The sequence below is a fragment of the Durio zibethinus genome, unplaced genomic scaffold (assembly GCF_047325235.1).
Source record: "Durio zibethinus cultivar Kanyao isolate XHJ-2024 unplaced genomic scaffold, ASM4732523v1 HiC_scaffold_189, whole genome shotgun sequence".
NCBI classification, from domain to species: Eukaryota; Viridiplantae; Streptophyta; class Magnoliopsida; order Malvales; family Malvaceae; genus Durio; species Durio zibethinus.
In genome coordinates, this window is record NW_028322812.1 from 20,868 (window position 1) to 28,291 (window position 7,424).

Consider the following 7,424-nt stretch of genomic DNA (forward strand, 5'->3'; position numbering starts at 1 on the left):
TGCCGGATTATTGCCAATGTAATCATAAAAAGCTAATTTTTCAGGAATTTTAGACCAAGCTTCTGATAAACTTTGATTTTCGGCTAACCCAGCACTAACCCTTCGATATATTTCTTGCTGGAAGTATCCTTGATCCCATTGATAACGAGTAGGACCAAATAATTCGATGGGGGTAGTTGCTGAACCATACCACATAGTTCCAGTAACAACAAAAGCTGCAAAAAAGACAGCAGCTATACTACTGGAAAGGACGGTTTCAATATTTCCCATACGTAATCCTTTGTATAAACGTTGGGGCGGACGGACACTAAGATGGAATAAGCCCGCTAATATGCCCAATGTCCCTGCTGCAATATGATGAGAGGCTATTCCTCCCGGAACAAAAGGATCAAAACCTTCCACGCCCCACGCTGGATTTACAGGTTGTACCTTTCCGGTTAGTCCATAAGGGTCGGACACCCATATTCCAGGACCATACAATCCTGTTACATGAAATGCGCCAAAGCCAAAGCAAGCCACTCCTGAGAGAAATAAATGAATTCCAAAAATCTTGGGCAAATCCAAAGAGGGTTTTCCTGTGCGCTCATCACAAAAAATTTCTAGATCCCAATATACCCAATGCCAGATAGCTGCCAAGAAGCACAAGCCAGAAAACACAATATGTGCTCCGGCCACACCTTCGTAACTCCAAATACCCGGATTTGTTATAGTCCGCCCCGTAATACTCCAACCGCCCCATGAATTGGTTATTCCTAAACGAGTCATGAAGGGTATAACGAACATACCTTGTCTCCACATTGGATCAAGAACGGGATCGGAGGGATCAAAAACAGCTAATTCATATAGAGCCATTGAACCGGCCCAACCAGCAACCAGAGCTGTATGCATTATATGAACAGAAAGCAAGCGACCGGGATCATTCAATACGACAGTATGAACACGATACCAAGGCAAACCCATGGAAATACCCCTTTATCAAATCAACGAAAAATAGACACTATGTAACTTTATTGCATTGGAATACCTCCCCTTTTCGGTGGATTCTTTCGGAGAAAGGATTAATGTTTGTTCTATTCCATTAGTAATAAGGGAAGAATTCGGCTCAGAAGAAAAAAGAGAAGCAGATCTATTCTATACTCGATAAGTATCAATACGCAATGGGGGTTGATCCTATTTTTTATGAATGAATGCATCCCTATTTGTTCATCATTCAAAGGACCTATTCGTAAGAATTCTCTTTCATTCATTCCGCCTTTCTTTATTTTATGGCCTTAGTCTATCTATGTATAAAATATGATAAAGGCCCATATTATTAAGACCATTATTACATATTATTAAGATAAGACCATTATTACGTATTACATTACGTATTACGCTTCCACAATCAAAGTGAAATATAATATTACATATTATAATATTACATATTATTAAGATAAGACCATTATTACGTATTACATTACGTATTACGCTTCCACAATCAAAGTGAAATATAATATTACATATTATAATATTACATATTATTAAGATAAGACCATTATTACGTATTACATTACGTATTACGCTTCCACAATCAAAGTGAAATATAATATTACATATTATTAAGATAAGACCATTATTACGTATTACATTACGTATTACGCTTCCACAATCAAAGCGAAATATAATTTTACATTCTTTTTACTTTATGCCTGTTGGTATTCCAAAAGTTCCTTTTCAAGTTCCGGGAGATAACGATGCAAGCTGGGTTGACATATAGTGCGACTTGTCAAATATATTGGGTCATATGGGATTCCCCCGTTCTCTCGCCCGATCGAGATATCCCCTGTTTCGCCCCAAAAAGATTGATTGAATTATCAAAAATTTGTAGCGGGAAGTGTAATGAAGTGCAATTAGAGATCCATTTCATGGGGGTGTATCCAGATTAATATTTTCAATTAGAATGATTTATGGTTGGCTTGGTTGGACTGATAAAATGAAGTATCCAGGCTCCGTTTAGAAAAAACCCAATTGGTAATATATTTATGATTACCACCTATATCATAATCATAATTTTTCTTTTTTTTTTTAATTATAAATAAGAGCGATTTCAAACTGTTAATCAATCGAATAATATGGGAAATACGTTGAATATTTGGCGAAAAACATGAAAGAAAAAGGAATTAAATTAAAATAAAAAAAGGAAATGAAATCATAGCAAAAAGACGTGGTATTGGGTCATTTGTCCTATATGTGCAAATAAAAATCGGGCAGATCTTTACTCGGAGTAGAGCATAAACCTAAAAAAATTGAATAAAAAATTGACGAACCCCATTCAGGAACAAGAAAATGACATCGTGATTTGGATTGAATCGCAATGAAAAAAAAATGGATCAATGAAAAGTTTGTGCAATAAGTTTAGCGAATTTTTTCTATATTATAGGAAAACGGGCCAAAACTCATCTTTCTTTAATTTAATTTTAAATTTCATTTTATTTAAAAAATGTAAGAAAAAGCCCCTTCATTAGAAATTAGAAGTTAGAAAGGTCCGACTAGAAAAAACAAAGGATGGCTGGAATCTACACATTGATTTTTTTTCGCAATTTTTGTTGAACCGTATGCATCAAAAGGTGCCTGTACGGCTACTAAGGGATACAATTTTATCCTAATCAACCGAATTTATCGAGAAAGATTGCTTTTTTTGGGCAAAGAGCTTGATATCCAGACCTCGAATCAACTTGCGGGTATTATGATCTATCTCAGTATAGAGAGTAATAGCCGAGACCTGTTTTTTTTTATAAACTCTCCTGGCGGAGGGATAGTATCTGGATTATCTCTTTTTGATACTATGCAAGCAGTGGAACCAGATGTGCATACACTAGCCATGGGATTGACCGCTTCAATCGCAGCTTTTCTCTTGGTCGGAGGAGAAATTACCAAACGCAGAGCATTCCCTCACGCTCGGCGCCAATGAGTTTTTTTTTTTTATTATTGATGGAAAGAAAAAAGAAGACTATGCCTTCGCCATATGAAATATGAATTAGTAAGTAATAATAGCATGGCACTTTGAATTCGATATGAAATTTTTTTTTTATTTCTTTTTTTTTTTTTCAAAAAAAAATATTAGATTATGTATCGAAAGAGTAGTATGAGAGAAGGGGCATTTCCAATTTGATCTTAGCTATCGTGGGCCCATCTCAGGCGTCACAAACTTTTTTTCTTTTCCTACCAGAGGCTATTAACAATATTTATGTTATGAAAGAGTACGAAAAAAAAAAAGACTATTTTTTTTCTTTCTTTTTTTTTTTTCAAAAAAAAAAAGAAACTTTGGGATTGCTGAATCACAGACGAAATAAATATATAAAGCAACGGAGCCATCATAGTATTTTTAAACTTTTCCGAAAAAAAAAGAAAAAGAAGGATGGTAATTGGATTATTTATTAATCTGGGTCTAATAGACTCTATATTTTCTCTTTTTTTCGATGAAAGAAAAAAGAGAATTCCATTGTAAAGCCGTATGCAATTGTAAAGCCGTATGCAATGCGCAAAAAATGCCTGTACGGTTGTTCAATTCTATAGCTATTCTTCTCGCCTCATTATGTGAGTTAGAAGTATGTTATATCATCAGGGTAATGATCCATCAACCTATTAGTATGCTTAAGGATGATGGCTTCAAAGACTGGGTCATGGAAACAGACGAAGTAATGAAAATGCAAGAAGACATCATAGAGGCTTATGTACAAAGAACGGGCCAGCCCCGATGGGTTATAAACAAAGACATGGAAAGAGATAATTTTATGTCAGCAAAAGAAGCCAAAGATCATGGAATTGTGGATCATATAGTGCGTACAGAATCGAGACCTATAGTGAATGAAAAACCTATAGTGAATGAAAAACCTATAGTGAATGAAAAACCTATAGTGAATGAAAAACCTATAGTGAATAACAAACCTATAGTGAATGAAAAACCTATAGTGAATGAAAAACCTATAGTGAATGAAAAACCTATAGTGAATGAAAAACCTATAGTGAATAACAAACCTATAGTGAATAACAAACCTATAGTGAATAACAAACCTATAGTGAATAAAAAATGGAGACTAGTTAACGACAATGGCAATGGAAGACCACCATTTGACGACAATGGCAATGGAAGACCACCATTTGACGACAATGGCAATGGAAGACCACCATTTGACGACAATGGCAATGGAAGACCACCATTTGACGACAATGGCAATGGAAGACCACCATTTGACGACAATGGCAATGGAAGACCACCATTTGACGACAATGGCAATGGAAGACCACCATTTGACGACAATGGCAATGGAAGACCACCATTTGACGACAATGGCAATGGAAGACCACCATTTGACGACAATGGAACACCATTTAATTTTGATTTAGATTGATTTAATCCCTCTTATTCCTTTCCTTCTTTTTCTCTTTAATAGATTAATATTTTATTAATCTATTAAAGAGAAAAAGAAGTAATTCATAATCATCTGGTTAGGATCGATCTAAACCAGTCTATTATGTATATGATTGTATATGATTCAGCATGCCAACTATTAAACAACTTATTAGAAATGCAAGACAGCCAATTAGAAATGTCACGAAAGCCCCTGCTCTTCGGGGATGTCCTCAGCGCCGAGGAAGATGTACTAGGGTGTATGTGCGACTTGTTCAGATCATGGGCTGAGAAAAAGGAAACAATTTTTCAGTATCAACGATCAGTACCAGTGAATAGAATGGGGTTCTTCCGTTCACTATCTAAAAAAGATAGATCTACCATATCCTTCTATTGTGTATGAAATTTATGGTTTCCATTGGCGCAAATCCAATCTTGGAATTTTTTAAAAATTCCCCATTGGTAGCAAATGCTTATCCATTAAGCGGGGAAAATCCTATTTAAAAAGCAAAAAGATTATGCTTCGACTCTTGCAAAGAACGGACTAACAGGGTCAGCTACCCAATTAATCCTCCTAATTACATACCGTTACTGTATAAGATAGATCTCGTTGTGAAAGATCTATTACTGAAAAATTTATGAGTAGAGCCGAAGAGTGTGAACTGTACAAGTTACCAATTAAATGTTAAATGAAGGAATGAGCTCCGGTGTATAGAGGGGACCTCACCGTTTAAGAAGTAACCATAGAAACGATGGAACCCACTATTTATTTATCCATTTCTATTTACTCCTTTATTTTAGTTAATATGCTTTTTTTGATACCTAGTATCAATACAATTTCTTATTTCAAGGCGAAATGAAATGCCTAGAAAAAAGGAAAAATCGTGGGCGGGACGGTTATAGTAGCAAAAGCCATTGGAATTTTTATTTTATACATTGGAAGAATCCGTTTTGTTATTAATAGACTAGAAAAGAATAACTGAAAGAAAGAATTAGTTATTCATCAAAATTTCTTTTATTCAATGACCAGAATGAAAGAGGGATATATAGCTCGGAGACAAAGAGTAAGAGCTTTGGTTTCGGCTGATCGGGATAGAGATAGGAAAAAAAGATATTTTCGTCGTTTGTGGATCACTCGAATAAATGCAGGAATTCGAGGAATGGGGGTATCCTATAATTATAGTAGATTAATAAAAAATCGGTACAAGAAACAGTTGCTTCTTAATCGTAAAATACTTGCACAAATAGCTATCTCAAATAGGAATTGTCTTTATATGATTTCCAACGAGATTATAAAATAAGGAGATCGGAAGGAATCCACCGAAATGCTTTAAATGAAATGGGGTTCCCTCGAGAATGAACTCGAGGGAGGTAGAGTAGAAATTAATATGATAAAAAAATTCTGATAAGGTCATCAAAACAAGAAAACAAGATGAGCGAAGACGCTCAATAAAAAAAAAAAAAATTTATTTTTCTTCCCCAACCCGATTCGATTCTTTTATTTATTTCTTTTTTCTTACGACACGACAATTTTGATTATCAGATTTTTTGAATAAAGCATCAGTCTACGTTTGATAATTTTGAGTCAATTGAAGGGTAAGCCTATTTATTTCTGGTTCTAAGAGCAGTAGTTCTAGCGGTCGACTCTCTTCTTTCAAATCGTTTCTCATTTCTGGTTCTAGTTCTAGCGGTCGACTCCCTTCTTTCAAATCGTTTCTCATTATTAATAAAGGGTAACGAAGATAAAATACGAGCTTGTTTTATAGCAATAGTAATTAATCGTTGTTGTTTTAAAGTCAATCTATTTACTCGCCTAGATAAGATTTTTCCTTGTTCACTAATAAATCGACTAATTAAACTCATGTTTCTATAATCAATTCGATCCCCCGATTGGATCGGGGGCAAACGCCTACGAAAAGATCGCTTGTATTTATCCATCATTTCTTTATTCCTTATTTCTAAAAATAATCCTATCCTATCCTTTTCTAAAATCCTATTTTGATCGGATCAAATTCAAATTATAGAATTAATAGAATAAATACGATTTGCTTTGTTTTTTTTATTATTGTATTATTTATTTATTATTTATTTCTTATTTATTTGTTTATTTTATTAGTTTATTTTAATTATTTATTTATTATTTATTTGTTTATTTTATTAGTTTATTTTATTATTATATTATTTATAGATATTTATTTAAATATAATTTCATATTTTAATATATTTAATATATAAATATAATTTCATATTTTAATATATTTAATATATAAATATAATTTCATATTTTAATATATTTAATATATAAATATAATTTCATATTTTAATATATTTAATATATAAATATAATTTCATATTTTAATATATTTAATATATAAAATATAAATATAATTTAATATTTTAATATATTTAATATATAAATATAATTTAAATAAATATCTATAACTGTGATAATACATAAATAATAAATAAATATAATTTATAAATATATATAAATATAATTTCATATTTTAATATATTTAATATATAAAATATAAATATAATTTAATATTTTAATATATTTAATATATAAATATAATTTAAATAAATATCTATAACTGTGATAATACATAAATAATAAATAAATATAATTTATAAATATATATAGAACCGACACGAAAATAATAAATAATTAATAAAATAAGAAATAAATAATGAAATATAGTAATAAATACAAAATATAGTAATAACTAAAAAATATAGTAATGAATAAATCATACAATATAATAAATAATACAATATTAACAATATTAAAATTAACAACAATATTAAAATTAACAATATTAAAATAATCATTATGCACGAATAGAAAATAAAAAAAAAAATAGTTAGTGATATTAAAAATCTAATTCCTAATCAATGAAAATCCAACTCCTAATCATTCGAAGACTGTAAACTAAAAATCATTCGAAGACGGTAAACTAAAAAAATAAATAATTGACTCGAGAATAAAGAAAAAAATTATTAAAAAAATAAGAACTAAATAAAAAATAGAATA